Source organism: Molothrus aeneus, chromosome 5 (genome assembly GCF_037042795.1).
Source record: "Molothrus aeneus isolate 106 chromosome 5, BPBGC_Maene_1.0, whole genome shotgun sequence".
In the NCBI taxonomy this organism is placed as follows: Eukaryota; Metazoa; Chordata; class Aves; order Passeriformes; family Icteridae; genus Molothrus; species Molothrus aeneus.
This window is the reverse complement of record NC_089650.1, coordinates 1545740-1562187: the sequence shown is the minus strand read 5'-3', so window position 1 is coordinate 1562187 and position 16448 is coordinate 1545740. Positions and strand designations below refer to the sequence as shown.

Sequence of the window (16448 nt, the reverse complement as noted above, 5' to 3'; positions counted from 1 at the left end):
GAAATAGCAGATTTATTTGTCAAAATACTTTTGGAGAGAAAGGCTTGTTTGTGGATGTGAAAAGACCAAGGGACACTTTCCAGTTTCTCACTTTTGGTGGTAATTTTAAAGAACAATACCTAAATCAGGTAAGCACTCTCAGAATCAGGTTGCAAAAGATGTGCTATTTAACACCCTTGTATTTTTTTGAAAATAATATATTGAGAAGAAAGGAAGATTACAGACCATTTAAAAGCAGAAATCTGATCCTTGACTGTGTAAACGAAGGTGGCATGCAGCCAGAACTGTGATGCTTACATTCCTGACTCACTCCTTCATTTTGCCACCAGTAAATCCACAGGAATTCTGTGTTTACTGGAGAATCTTTTCCAAAAATTATAAAAAACAAATGTAAAAGTTGTCTTCTGAAAGAAGCTTTCTAAATGTGGATTTTGCAAAGTTAATGCCCATATTATTCATACTTACATAAGCCTCCATGTTCAGATCCCAACAAGGTGATTGTTAAGGTCAGGCTTTTTCTGTCAAAAAATATTTTGATTTTAAAACTAGATGAACATATTTATAATTTCATGAATTCTGCCCAGAAGATAGGGTCATGCTGACCTTTTCAGAGAAATTATATGACAAAGGAGAAAGTGATCCTGATAGCATCGTGCTACTGGAAAAAAAATCATGTTCCAAAAACTTCATCAAGTTCAACCTCTGATGCACCAGCAGAGTTAAATGATAGGAAAATGAATCATCAAAAGGGACTGATGGAAAAAATATTGCAGAAGAGTTTCTCCCTCTGCAAATGACAGAGAGAGAGAGAAAGGAGAGAGAGAAAGGAGAGAGAGGAGTTATGCAGTCAGAAAGCAAGAGGCCAGAAGACAAGAAATGTGCTTTTCTTTATGTGCAGCATTTTGATGGTTAGATTTATACTGGCCACACTTGCTCAGAAAAGGAAAATTTGTTTACTTTGTTGGTTACTGCAAAGCTTTACGATAAATTAATTTAATTTGCAACATTCTTTCTTCCACTTCAGTACTATTTACAGATCAGCCCAAGCAGAACTCATCTTAAAATGCCACACCTCAAAATGTGCTTCCTACAAAACATTCTGTAAATTAATTTTCTATAAACACCAGAGAAACATTTGCCATTTTCCTGTACATCAGACTGGTCAGAGGCTCAGGGCAGGCAATACTCAGCCATCATCATGCCAGAATCACAATCCCTGTCCCTCTGCTGTTATTCACATGGGAATTGGTAAGGCACTCCTGCAGGAGTACATTTAGATTAGATAAAAGGAGGAAATTCTTCTCTGTGAGGGGGTGAGGCCCTGGCACAAGCTGCCCAGAGCAGCTGTGGCTGCCCCTGGATCCTGGCAGTGTCCAAGGCCAGGTGGGATGGGGCTCTGAGACGTGGTCTAGTTAAAAGGTGACCCTGACCATGGCAGGGGGTTGGAACAAGATTAATTTTAAGGTCCCTTCTAACCCAAGTTATTCTATAATTCTAAATATTTTTATGAAGTTGCTAAATGCAATTTTCCTTCCAGCCTGCCCTGTGCTGTTGGAATTATGATTTGTCAGATATTCAATTTTTTTTAAAATAAGAGCCTTAAAATGTTGTAGGGTTTTTGTGTCTGTTTGTTTCATTCTGTGTGTGGGAGTACACCATTTTTCTAATGGGATGTCTATGCTAAAGACAAAGATGCCACAAGTGATTTAAAGCCCTAAGTCACCAGGTGTTTCCAATAACTGATAGTTAAACCACTAGATTTTCTAAGCCCATTGCTCTGACAAGTCATGGTGATACCTGAATTTATCTCCAGCTGCAAAGCCCTCTTGATCAGTATGCCTCCTGAGCAAACTCTGGGTCTGCATGTGTTAAAAACATCAATAATTATACTTTTTTACTCAATTTTTTTCCACAAGGGATTCCTTCTGGGGCTATTCCATTCTGCAAGAATGAGATCTGAGTTGCACATGACACTTGCAGAAGTCTCATATCCATGATATTTCTCCATTATGCAGTATTTAAACTGTCACTGCTGTAAGAAATCAAGGTCAGGGGAGAAGGATCAACTTCCAGGTAGGAGGAACAAATAATTGAAGTTTTGGATTTTAAAATATATTTCTATGTATCTCCTTAGCAGTGGAGCAGCACTTTCCCCTTGCTAGCAACCTTTGTTGAGTTTGGTCTGAATTCCACATCAGCCAGTGCTGCTTTTTCAGGTGCAAGCATTGTATTTATCCAGAGACACATGTTGGCAAACAGATATGTTTGGTGGGAAAACATGCAGAGCCATCAAACCATGCAAAACTTGGTAACATTCCAGGAAAAATTTTGTATTGTGGAGTGGAAGAGGTGACCCCACAAAGGAAAGAATAAATTTGTCAAAAATGAGTTTGTCAAAAGGAAAGAAGAATGTGGCCTACAAAGATCCTGAAAGAAAAGTACAGTCACTGCAGAATATCCTTATCTCTTCAAATGATAGATTTTTTACTCTTTTCATTAAGTCCTCAGTTAGAGCAACCTGAGATAGGCTTATCACTTCTGTACAGTCAAAATAAAGTTACACAGAAAAACAGTAGATTATCTTGGTTCCATTCCTTACTCGGAATGATCAAGCTCCATTTCCAGAACTACAAATCACAGCATGACTTTTTGCCATCCCTTGCTTACCTGTGAAACATGGAAAGCATTTGGAGATCCTGAGATGAAAGTGGTCTTAGCACACCACAAAAATGAATGACACAGAACAAAAAAAAAAAAAAAAACAAACCACCAAACCACCAAGAAAACAAAAACAAACAAAAAACTCCACAGAAAAATAAATTGTTTAAGCAAATATGTTTAAAGTAAATCTAGTTTATAGTCACAATGCTACTAAATCCCCTGGTTTAGAATGCAACTTCTTACATATGGAAAAACTACAGCCAGAGTTTTAAAACACTACATAGAAACCATGTACTGAGTGAAATTCTTAATGGCAAGGCACCTGTGGCAGAAAAGCAGGAAATAACCTAATGTACAATAAAACACTACAGTTGTTCATCATAAGCCCCTGAAGAAATGACAGAAAAATAAATCAGTTCACAGAGGAAGTTTCTGTCTCAGTTCTGAGAGTTTTATTTATCAACAAACAAGTTGAGCTCTGTGACAAGACTACATTAAGGGAACTATTAAGCTAAATGTGCCCAAATGTTGTTTGTTTTACCTATCAAAAGTTATTAGTGTCAGAACCAAGGCCAACATACAGGCTTGGAAAGAGAGACACAAAAGCTGGTTGTTTTAGGCTGTTCTTTTAAATCACAGCTAAGACTCTGCATGGATAGCAGCTTTTTTTCCTAAAAGCTAACACAAGTCAGGAGACAGCACAAAACCTCAAAAATTTAAAGGTTAAATCTTTATCTTAGATGAAAATCACCCTGGGGGGAATTACGTGTACATAACTAAATAACCAGTGAACATAACATATATATACATTTATATTTATATTTATATATAAAACGTGTGGATACCCTGGCTGCCTGGCCACATCAACACAGAGACATTGCTTGGCCCAGCTGGCCACAATGGATACCCAAATATGTTCTGCAGATATAAGGTGTGTGATGCACCTGCTTTAGAATCATCCACAATATTCACTTACATCATATTTCTTCCAGAGGTAGATGATTCAAATCTTGGCCCACAAGCAGAGGAACGAGGGGCATCTCTGACCACATCTAAACTGCCAGCTCCCTCCTGCATTGATGGTGTGTTGAAACTTTGCAGGGAGAGGCAGCAAAACCATTTGAAGGGTGGCTCCTAACAACTTTTGGCAGCAGCCCCTGAATCAAAATACACCCAGCATTGCACCGGGGATGGATCTCAGCTGGAACTTGTTGCCCAAATCCAGGAGGCAGCCCAGGGGCAATCTTCTACACAATGAGCATGAGCAGAGCACCAGGAGATGGATGAGAAGTGCAAAGAACTGGAGATGTACAAAAACCTGCAGATAAAGAGATTTCTGGCAGGCACTCACAGGCTGGAATTCCCTGGTGGTCCCTCCCTCACCTGGGAGCTCCACTGCTGCCAGCCTGGGAGCCCTGGAAGCTCTGCCTGTCCCTGTCCATCTGTGGCCTTCCCTGGAGCTGTGGGAGCCCTGTGGAAGCTCTGGCTGTCCCTGTTCCTGTCCCTGTCCCTGTCCCTGGTGGGTCTGTGCCCTTCCCTGGAGCCTCTTGGTGAGATTCCCTGGATGCACCTGACTCACCACATGCCATACCTGGGTCTGCTGACCAGCCCCTTAGCCAGGTCCCACAGGAGAGGCACAAACTGCATGAGGTCACCCCAACTCCCGGTTTGTTCCCCCCTGAGCGCAGCTCTGCTTCCACAGCCCCCTCAAGCAAGACTGCTCTCCTCACATGCTCCTGCCCTGCCAAAAAGTGTTACTATCACCTTAGAAAATCTAGACTCTTTTATTAATAGTGCAGAGGAAGCATTGTTCTGGGAACAGCATCTGTGAGTGGTCAGGACAGCAGGAAATAAGCAGATGAAGTGACGCTGGCTGTGGCAAGGATGCTAGAGTGGAGAGGAGGGAGGGAGGGAGGGGAAAACACTTATACAAATATAAAGCTATATGGAGAAAAACAAATTTTCTATCCTATCCTGAAAGCTAATCACTTCCCAAAGCTGAATTGCCAGCCAGATGCTGAGGTGGCTCTGTGCTTGACCTAGCTGGAGCCAGGCTTCTCTTCACTGTGCCCATCTGTCCAGGGGCAGTGCAGGTGACAGGAGAAGAGGGTGCCTGCAAAGGGAGCAGTGTCACAACCCCTAATACTGTAAATTTCCCTAGCAGAACTAATCCAGGCTGCCATGGGCAGTGGCAATTAATGGGAAGTGACACAACTGTGTGGTCTGAAAATGAGGTAATAGAATAGAAGTGTCACTGTGCTTCCCAGGGCAATGATAAATGATGTCACCTCTGTTTCAGGATGTTCCAGGTGAGACGCAAGCTTTAACCACACAAATTAGAGAAGGAGAATGAAAAGGTATTACACCCAAGAATAAAAAAAAATAGGTTACTGTTGTATTGCTTGCATTCTTGCTATGCACCACCTCACTGCGCACACTGAGAATCTCTGTGCTCTTCTCCCTGAGCAAACAGGACTTGCTCCATATCTAAGAACACATCCATTCCAGCTATTATTTTGCTCTCCACATGGTTGACTCACAATGGGTGGGCTACAGAGTGGCTACAAGGCTCAGGTAATCCTTAAATGTTATTCACAGAATTCCTCATTTCTGGGGAAACTATATTGGCTTCCCTCAGCAGTCAGTTGATCCAATTATACTTTTCATATGTCTTTCAACCTCTTTCTAAAATCTGGGTTTGTTTAGGTATTTGTTTTTGTCCAGACAATCTTAAAGAAATGGGGAGCTATCCAGATTTCATTTTGAAAAGCTAGCACTAACACAAGCCACACAAAGGGTTTTACATTAATATTTTATTTGGCAAATACACCAATCCCAGAACAAATCATAGTATTCATAAAGTAAAATATTCTCCATGCAGATTAGCAGTCCCTTCACACCAGGAGGTTAAAAAATGAGTACATTGTCTGCTTCCAAGAAAAAAAGGCCTGCAAAATGGTATGAGAATTGAAAAATGCAGAATTTGCATTTTTCTCCCAGCCAGCTACTCACATACAGGTGCCTTACAAAAAACAATTAGAAGGGCTTCATATGGCATGCTTAGGTGTATACAGGGCAATACTGATTTCTCTTGTTTTAACTGAAGCACTTTCTGACTGTGAATTAACTAAAGAGACCATCAGAATCACAGGTCATCTCAGACATGTGAAGTCTCATGAAAAGTGTTCATGAATGAGGTACTCTTCAGAAGCTCACATCTTTTCTGCTTTCCCCTAACAAAGGCAAGCTTAAAGATTAATGTTCCACTAAGAGCCAAAGCAAAATAAACTGCTCACAGATCCATGGTAATAATGTTTACTCGCACTCACAGAAATGAAAGCAGAACCCAGTCAACATATTTTCACTGGCAAACTCCTGAATGTTTTTGCTAACTGCTGTAGTTTCAACTAACAAAAATATTATGACAGCACAAAACATTCATTTAGCTGGTATTTAACTAGGCATTAATTTATTTTCAAGTCCAATGTGTCAAAATTACAATGCTTGGCACACAAATGTTTCTAGAGGGAAAATCCTAGTGGTAATCATTGCAGAAATAAAGAAAACGTACTAATCTCTGGATATCTTGTTGAAGAATACACCAAAAGCAGCTAAATTCTGCTTTTGAATGCACTGAAATGACAATAGAATGCATGAGCATATTGTAGGGGCATTTCCAAGCAGCCTAGTGAACATTTAGGAGTCAGCATTGCACAGAGCAGCTCAGCAGGTTCAGGTGTGTGCTGCAGTGGGGGTACAGCCTGGTCTTCTCCATCCTGCACACATCCCTTGGCCTCAGGATGAATTGTAGCTCGAAAATGTAGAAAATGCAGTGAGGAGTCTGTGGTCAGCTCCCACTCAGCACAGGCGATTACACCACCTGCATGGCCTTGCCTTTATCTAACGCTGCAGCGAGTTCTCATGAGAACATCTCTTTGTTTGACAGCAGAAATGATTAATAGAAATGTTTTCAGCCAGGAGAACCCTATAAGAGCCCCAAAGACCGCGGCGCCGGGTACCCCTTCCACCGAGCAGCACAGCACAGCACGCTGCGCCCCGGCTCCACGGCACCGGGACTGAGCCTGCACCGCCCGGCATCCCAGCTCCCGCCCGGCGTTCCCAGCTCCCGCAGAGCCGTAAGATCATCCCCACTTCTCCCCTCCTAGCTCTGCCCATGGGGGTTTGCTCGGCACTGCAGCTCCTGGGGGGACCATAGCTCCAGGCATTCCTCCCGGCCCGCTGGAGGCTGGATTCCCTGGGAACAGCGCTCCGGAACGGGATAGGGCACAGGGATCCCTTGGGAACAGCTCCGGAGCGGGATAGGGAGGGATCCCATGGAATCGCCGCTGCGGAACGGGCACAGGGAAGGATCCCTCTGGAAAGAGCGCTCCGGAGTGGGATAGGGCACAGGGATCACCTGGAATCACCGCTCCGGGGCGGGTACGGGGAGGGATCCCCTGGGAACAGCGCTCCGGAGTGGGATGGGGAGGGATCCCCTGGAATCGCCGCTCTGGATCGGACATGGGGAAGGATCCGTCTGGAAACAGCGTTCCGGAGTGGATACGGGGAGGGATCGACTGAAAACAGCGCTCCGGAGCGGGACAGGGAGAGATCCCCTGGAAAAAGCGCTCCTGAGCGGGACAGGGAGGGATACCCTGGAAAGAGCGGTCAGGGGTGGGCACAGGGAGGGATCACCTGGAATCGCCGCTCCGGAGCGGGCACAGGGCACAGGGATCTCCTGGAAACAGCATTCCGAAGCGGGACAGGGAGGAGCCCCTCTGGAAAGAGCGCTCCGGAGCGGGATAGGGCACAGGGATCCCCTGGAAAGAGTGCTCCGGAGCGGGCACCGGGAGGGATCTCTCTGGAAAGAGCAGTCCGTAGCGGGACAGGGAGGGATCCGCTAGAAACAGCGCTCCGGAGCGGGACAGGGAGGGATCCCCTAGAAACAGCGCTCCGGAACGGGATAGGGATACAGGGAGGGATCCCCTTCAATCGCCGCTCCGGAGCGAGCACAGGGAGGGATGCCCTTTGGAATCACCGCTCCGGAACAGGCACAGGGTACAGGGATCCCCCTGCAATCGCCGCTCCGGAGCGGGCAGGGGGCCCCGGGCGGGCTGGGACTTTGGTGCGGGTGATGTCCCCGGGCTGTCCCCGGCTGTCCCCGTGGTTGGGGACAGTGACACCGCAGCCCGACAGAGCCCGGCTCAGGGCGGCCCTGGCGGCCGGGCCCGAGCGGCGCTGACCCGAACACGGGCCGGCTTCATCCTCCCCGGCCGGCAGCCGCTCCCCGTGGCTTGGGAAGCTCCCGGCCCGGCGGTGTCCCCTCCATGGGGGCTGTCCGGGGGGAGCAGTGCGGGATGCGCCCATCGCCCCGGGCCGCTCGCAGAGCACTGCTGCGGGGAGAAGGGGGGGTGCGCCGGCGGGAAGGACACGGCGGTCATTCGGGAAAGGAATGGGAAAGGAGGGTGGGTTTGGGTGTGGGGAGGTGCCTCTTTAGCCTCCCAGCCTCTCCCGGCTGCGCCGCAGTGGGAAGGGGATGAGCGGCCCCGTCCCGGGATGGCTGCTGCTGGAATATCGGCAGTGGGCTGTGCCTCTCCTGCAGCTCATCTCTCGAGGGTATCCAGACCCTGAGGGATGGAAATACGTGGCCATTGCACCAAGAATGAAGGGATGAATATTAACCTGTGGGTGGCGGGGCGGGGGGAGCAGAAAAATTGGATTAAGAAGTTTCTCGCAGCCTGAAGGCTGCCCAATTTATCGTGGGTGATGATCATCACTGGTGAGAAATGCCTGATTTACTGCTTAATAGTATTTAACTAGGCCTAGGGAAAATAGTCCTTCAGGGTGTCAGGAAAAATCAGGAAAATCCACAAAATCCAGAGATTTATGTCCAAAAAAGAGACAGAGGATCCCTGCAACTTTATTTGAATAAAGGGAGAGAGCCCACTGGGGCAAGGTTTTGGAGGGCACAGCCTCCTTTAATCCTAAAGTCCCGGCAGCATGTTGCCCTCTTCCTTTCCCCATTGGCTGAGGTGTAAGGAAGGTACAGCCCACCCGAACCACCTACCACATATCCCGCCTTCAACCTGTCATTTCACCCCGAAGTTCGGAAATTCAAGCTTTTGCACACCCTTATCTGCTTCAGGAGCCAAGCTTTGCAACAAACCTGCTGCACTAGAGACACTCAGACCCATTTCAAAGCCATTAACACCCATAGCTTCACCCATGGAATTGTTTGTAAAGACATTAGCTCTCCTCTCAAGGGCATCACCCTCTCAAACCCGGGTGCTGGCTGTGGGAGACATGAGGGTGCTGTGTTGGAAAATCCCAGCTCTACAGAGACTGAGAGGTATTTTAAAAGACTTTATTCCATTATCAGTCTCGTAGAAGGGTGAGACATAACACTCATCACCATTCTATCAGAAGCCACCCTATTTCCTTGGGGCAGAGTGATCATGAAATAATAGAGTTCTCAATATTTGGTGAATATTTGGCACCAGTAAGACTCTTACATAGAACTTCTGGACGGCAGACTTTGGCCTGTTTAGGAGACTTATTCAGAGTGTCCCTTGGGAAACAGCCCTTGAAAACAAAGGAGTTCAGGAAAGGTGGGCATGCCTCAAAACAGAGATCTTGAGGGCACAGGAACAGACTGTCCCTGTGTGCCAAAAGATCAGTCAACGGGGTAAACGTCCAGCCTGGCTGGGCAAGGAGGTTTTGGAGGAACTTAGGAATAAAAAGAGGATGTATCAGCGTTGGAAGGAGGGTCAGGTCTCTAAGGAAGTATTCAAGAAGACTGCTGGAGCATGCAGAAAAAAAATTAGGGAGGCCAAAGCTCATTTTGAACTTAGAATGGCAACTTCTGTAAAGGATAATAAAAAAATGTTTTTACAAATACATCAATGCTAGAAGGAAGGGTAAGACCAGCCTTTGTTCTTTATTGGACAAGGGAGGGAACTTAGTATCTGCAGATGTGGAGAAGGCAGAAGTGCTTAATGTCTACTTTGCCTCAGTTTTTAGTGGTAAGATGACTTGCCCTCAGGACACCTGCCCGCCTGGAATAGTTGATGGTGTCAGGGAGCAGAATGGTCCCCCCATTATCCAAGAAGAGGCAGTCAAAGAACTACTGAAATGCTTGGATGTTCATAAATCTATGGGACCTGACGGGATCCACCCCAGGGTAATGAGAGAGTTGGCAAATGAGCTTGCAAAGCCACTCTCCATCATTTACCAACAGTCCTGGCTCACTGCTGAGGTTCCAGATGACTGGAAGCTGGCCAATGTGATACCCATTCACAAAAAGGGTGCAAAGGAGGATCCTGGTAATTATAGACCAGTCAGCCTGACCTCAGTACCTGGCAAGATAATGGAACAGTTTATATTAAGTGCCATCACACAGAATTTACAGGATGGCCAGGGTATCAGACCCAGTCAGCATGGGTTTAGGAGGGGTAGGTCATGTTTGACCAACCTGGTCACCTTTTATGACCAGGTAACCCACCTAGTGGATACAGGGAAGGCTGTAGATGTTGTTTATTTGGATTTCAGCAAGGCCTTTGACACTGTCTCCCACAGCATACTCCTAGACAAGCTGGCAGCCCGTGGCTTGGACAGGAGCACTCTGTGCTGGGTTAGGAACTGGCTGGATGGCCGGGCCCAGAGAGTGCTGGTGAATGGTGCCGAATCCAGCTGGGGCCAGTCACCAATGGTGTCCCTCAGGGCTCTGTGCTGGGGCCAGTTCTGTTTAATATTTTTATTGATGACATGGATGAGGGTTTAGAGTCTTTCATTAGCAAATTTGCAGATGACACTAAGCTGGGAGCATGTGTCGATCTGTTAGAGGGACGGAGGGCTTTGCAGAGGGACTTGGAACGGTTGGATGGATGGGCAGAATCCAATGGGATGAAGTTCAATAAGTCCAAGTGCCGAGTCCTGCTCTTTGGCCACAATAACCCCCTGCAACGTTATAGGCTGGGGATAGTGTGGCTGGACAGTGCTCAGGAGGAAAGGGACCTGGGCGTGCTGGTTGACAGTCGGCTGAACATGAGCCAGCAGTGTGCCCAGGTGGCCAAGGAGGCCAATGGCATCCTGGCTAGTACCAGGAATAGTGTGGCCAGCAGGAGCAGGGAGGTCATTCTTCCCCTGTACTCGGCACTGGTGAGGTCACACCTTGAATATTGCGTCCAGTTCTGGGCCCCTCAGTTTAGGAGGGACGCTGAGATACTTGAGCGTGTCCAAAGGAGAGCAACGAGGCTGCTGAGGGGCTTGGAACACAAGCCGTATGAAGAACGACTGAGGGAGCTGGGGTTGTTCAGCCTGGAGAAAAGGAGACTCAGAGGTGACCTTATCACTCTTTTCAACTTCCTGAAGGGTGACTGTGGTGAGCAGGGGGTATAGTAGAGGAAATGTATTGTATACTTAAATATCTGTATATAGGCTTTGCCCCGGGAGGACCCGGTTGTCCTTGATGGGCTGCAGCTGCGATGTGCTTAATTGGGCTGCAGCTGTGACTAATGAAGATAACTGGGATAAAAGGGGGTGGGTTAGCCAGTTAGGGAGAGCCTTGGAGGGGTCCTGAACTGAGAAGGAGCAACATGTAGAGGGAGTCTGTGCTGTGAAGGTCTGCAGCCATAAGATGGCACCGAGGAGGTATGGGACTTTAGAAATCTGATAACAACAGTATGGGACTCTAGAAATAGAACAACAACAAGGGGGTTGGTCTCTTTCTCCAGGCAACAACAGACAGAACAAGAGGAAACAGTCTCAAGCTGCACCAAGGGAGATACAGGCTAGAATGAAGGAGTAAGTTTTTCACAGAAAGAGTGGTCAAGTACTGGAATAATCTACCCAGGGAGGTAGTGGAGTCACCATCTCTCAATGTGTTTAAGAAAAGACTGGATGTGGCACTTGGTGCCATGATCTAGTTGAGGTGTTAGAACATGGGTTGGACTCAATGATCTTAAAGGTCTCTTCCAACCTAGAAATTCTGTGAGTCTGTGAATACCTTATAAGTGTTTTTCAGCCTATTAGTTTTTGCTAACACTTCTAACCCAAATCATCTATTTTTTTATCCCATGTGGTCTTGCTGCAATGCATCTTTCAAAGTTCTGGTTCTCCGAAATATCTGGTCTTTTTGCAAGGCTGTCTTTTGAAACTTGTTTCTAGCTCAATCTCTCTCTCAACAATGTCATCTCTATTCCATGGCACAGCCCTGCTAGGCCTGTGAGAAACGGGATGAGCTGTGGCATGCAAGAGAGTAAAATTTGGGAGTGAACCTGCAGCAGGACAGGGGCTGGCAGCTGAAGTAAAACTTTTTAAAGGTTAAAAAAAAAAATCTGGCACCTTGCCAGGCTGTGCCCAGGCTGCAGATGAGCAGCACCTGGTGTTGGGGACGTGTACAACCCTCCCTGTGATGGCTAATGCAGGAATGTGCATGTGTCCTGAGCTGTGTGTGACTGCTGCTTCCTTCTAGCAGGTGTCCTTTTTCATGTCTGTTTCATCAGTGCACATTTTATCATGTGCAATTAACTCCTATTAATTGTGAGAAACAACACTCACTCTTTAAAATTTGTAGAAGTTTAATAATGGATAAAAAGGACAATATCTAGTGCTGTGGTGCTTGGGTGCTGCCAAAAGCACACTGTTAGCTTAAAAATTTTTTCTTATATACTTTTAATTACATTGGTTAAATTCATATGAATGAGGTTATAGGTATTCAAACATTCCTGTGGTTTTACATCTTCTGGGAATTCTGTTGCTTTGTTTGACCTTTGACTTGTCTGCAGGCCATCCTGTGGATCAAATCAATGTATTCTATTTCTTCCGAGGTTCCATTCTGTTGTTCTGACAGTTTCTGAAAACTGGAGAGTCAGTAGTAAATCCTTCTCTTGGTGTCCTGATTATTGTCACTGTTATCTCATCATTCAGATAAGATAATCCACAAATAAATGGAATCAGTGTAGCTATTTCACAACTATGAGGTAGTGAAAATAAAAATATTTAACAGTACACAGTTTCTATTTTAATATTATGCAAAGGACTAAGCTATAATATATTTATCACAGTACTATTTATAAACTACCCACGAACAGAACATTGGCTGCAAAGCTGACAAAAAAAACTGTTAAAAACTGCTTTTTATACTATGTTAAAGCAGTTAAAATGGGTTACAAATAGTACTATCTTAAAATCATTTTGATCAATAATAACTTGCAAAAACAAATACATCAATGTGAAAGCCAATACTTATATTGACATTTATAGCATTGTTTGCAAGGTTCACTCTACTATTTATTAGATGGTGAAGGCACACCAAGGAAAAGCAAGAAAGAAAAATCCAGAGTCAATCAATCCAAACCCAAATAAACTGAAAACTATTTACATGGAGATAGGGGGTATAGGAGGGGGGTGTGATAAAGGGGTAAGGGTAAAAAGGAGTATGAACTAAAGGTTCAATAGCACTTTACAACATTTAAACAGAACAGCATTTAGCTTAACTTAAAACTTAAATGTAACAATTTAGCAAAGGACTCATTTAGGATTTACTATTCTACAGAGCATTGTGTCTGCCTGAAAGATGTCAGGAAGAAGGCTTTGAGAATTCAAATCTTCTCTGATGCATGATTTAGCACCTCAGGCAAGTTTGGAAACATCTTCATACTGGATATCTTCAACTCTGTGCCCTTTTAAAGGTCCTGAGTCGATGGTTATTGTCACTGAAAACCTCTTCTCATTGATGGACTCCAAAATGCCTTCATTTCCCCTGTACCCACCGTTTAACATCAGTACTTTCTTGCCTGGTGCTGGTATTACAGTTTCTAGATGTGTCTGATCGAGCTTCAGTTTGTCCCCAGAGTCAATCACCTTCACGATTGCTGTGTATTTGTCAATCACTTCCTTAACAACTGCCTTCTTCCTGTGGTACTTCCCTTCGAGCTTTTTTGTCACAATTCTTACAATGATGTCAGTCTGTAGCCAGTAGTCTGTTCGAGATGTTCTCTTCTTCTCCTCTTCAAGCTCCATCATCTCATCAAGTGCAGATTTCTTCTTTTTCTTTTTGGGTTGACCAGAGCAATAAGCTGCTCCTGCTCTTTTAACTGCACCCTCCACCATCTTCAGTGCAAGGACACTTGTTTGAGAAGATGCTGCAACTGAAGTACTTGATCCTTTGTTTAATTTAAATGTAACTTTTTCTTTGTTTTCTCTGTTCAATTCAGTATAGACTGGCATTTCCAGTTCTTTCCCCTCCAAACCTCTTCTAACTTGTTGTTCAATTAATTTAGCAGTTTTTTCTTCATCATCAAGGTCCTGCTTCTTCTTCCTCTCTTGCTCCTGCTGCCTGTGAATGGTCTCTGGGTCCCTGTCGATGTACTGGATGTACCAGCCTTTAGGCGTCTCATCAACCCTGCAAAGCCCTTCTCTCCCCAGCCACTTGGTGAAGTCAGTCAGGGTCTCCCACTGTGTGGCATTCATGTGGATGTGCTCCCGATGGCTGATGTACTCGTTGTACACAACATTGTTGTGCACTCTCCTTGTTCCAAACTGCCTCCTGAGCAACTCCAGGAAATCCCTTCGGAATTCCTCGGAGAAGTAATCCATGAACTGCTGGGGGTTCTCAGCAGCCAGCAGCAGCTGCCTCTGGTGGGACTGGGACATGCAGTGACACTTGAAGCCATTCTCGTCACGGCACTGCTTCTGGCACATCTGGCAGTACCAGCGCAGCTTCTGCAGCCCCTTGGATTTGATACGGTTGGAGATGGCCTTGGGGCTGAGGAAATCTGACTTCCCCATGACACCAACCCTGTCCTGATCCTGCTCCCAACCCTGTGACTGTGCAGATCCTGCCCCTCTGGAAACGGCAGCAGCCAATTACTTAGTAGTAATATACCTACAGCCCTATCTTACTTTAAAAAATTCAAGTGCTTAAGAATTTTGGAACCACAACTCTGGAAAAAACAAAACCCCTTTGTGCTGGTTCGAAAGCAAACCAGTGGGAGATCCCAAGTCACAACCACAATTTAAAATAAAATGAAGTAGTACAAAAACACTGCCAGAGTCAGAATAGGCCTGACCTCCTGTGGGCCAGGGTGCTGGCAGAAGTCCCATTAAATGGTGGCTGTAGCCCTCCTGCAGTAACAGATGTGGTTCTGGAGGAGCAGGGATCCTGTAGAAGGGTGGAGTTTTACTCTGGAGATCCAGTGGTGCTGTAGATGGGCCTTCCTCTGGGAATGCAGTGGAGAAGAAACCTGCTCCTCTGAGAGTCCAGTGGAAAAGGCTGCTGTGGTGTTTCAGACTTGACATTATATCCAGTTTGGAATGCCTAGCTCCTCCCCCTGGGTGGAGCATCTCACAATGGGATGATGGAATTTTATCAGCCATGCAGAGACACTTAATGGCCCATTAACAGAAGATGACCCCCTGGAGGGAGGATGGGTCCTGGAAGAGATAAGGAAAACTGCCCCACCTGCTTTTAACAGATAGTAATAGTATACATGCTTTTGGTTACATCTTGCATTGCAACCTAAGGCACCTCCAACAACATTTTTAAAGTTAGAGAGTCAAGGCATTATTTTATTATCTGGCCAGGATGTTGTTCTGGCCAGCATGTACCACAGAAAGCATCTCATCCACACATATAGCCCAGTTGTCCACGGAGAATTAATTATTCTATCACACACTGCTTTTACAAGATTTTTCAGATGTTTTATACAGTCAAAACTCATAGAAATTAATTCAGTTGGCATTCATTAGTCCCAGGTTGCAAAGTTCTTATATTTGGTGGCCTGTTGGATCTGGATTTCTTTCTTTCTGATGTTAATTAGATTTTCATTCCTTGATTTTCTTATCAGGCTTTTCAGGAGGTATCTCCAACTGTGCCAGAGGCAGAGTCTGAGGTAGGTGTTCCTAAATGGCTGCTGATGTTCTGTTGAGGGCCTTTATTTCTTTGGGGCTACTCCCAGTCTGTTGATATGCTGAGTTCATCAGGCCTCACACAGATAAACAGTGCCCTGGAAAAAAGCTTCAGTTCCCTTCCCGCAGGGCAAAGGTGAACAACCCCGGTTGAAGTTATATAAAAATTTTTTAAACTTGTATATTTTCCAGCAGGAGAACCTATCATTGCCTCACCTGGGGACTGGTTTACAAACAAGGCTAGCCAAATTGGGATTCTGTTATGGCCAAATTTACCTGAGCAACTTCAGAGCAGCTGTAGCTGTGGCAAGCATTTCTCCCACATTTACTATAGCATAGGCACACTTGCATGCACACAGACATAAAGAGTCTGTACAAGGTAACTGCAAAAAATTCCCCTCAAAGGCAGTGAAATATTCACTTCAGATCCCTGTGACTGTGTTCACAGGGGTTCTTGGATGAGGGAAGAGACGAGAATGTTGACTCCATGATCAGAAGGCTTGATTTATTATTTTATTATATATATTACATTATAACTATACTAAAAAGAAAAAGAAGGATAGGGTTTTCTCAGGTGGTAGCTAAGCTAAGAATAGAATAAGAAGAAGGATAACCAAGGCAGCTCTCTCAGACTCTGTCCGAGATAGCTCGATCCTTGATTGGCCATTAATTATACATATCCAAGATGGGCCAATCACAGGTGGGCCTGTTGCATTCCACAGTACCATATAACCAGTATACATTCTGTCTCTGAGGCTTCTCAGAAGGAAAAATCCTAAAGAAAGGATTTTTAGTGAAAAGATGTCTGCGACAAATGCCTTTTTATCTTTTTATCTCCTTGAGCCTTGAGGAGTGAGGGTCGCAGCCAAGGATTCATC

The 16448-nt window shown here is 45.3% G+C and overlaps 1 pseudogene; it reads right to left on the bottom strand.

The window, feature by feature from the left end:
• Positions 1 to 13293: 13293 nt before the first annotated feature.
• Positions 13294 to 14451, bottom strand: LOC136556963 (DNA/RNA-binding protein KIN17 pseudogene; annotated as a pseudogene).
• Between the last annotated feature and the right edge of the window lie 1997 nt (positions 14452 to 16448).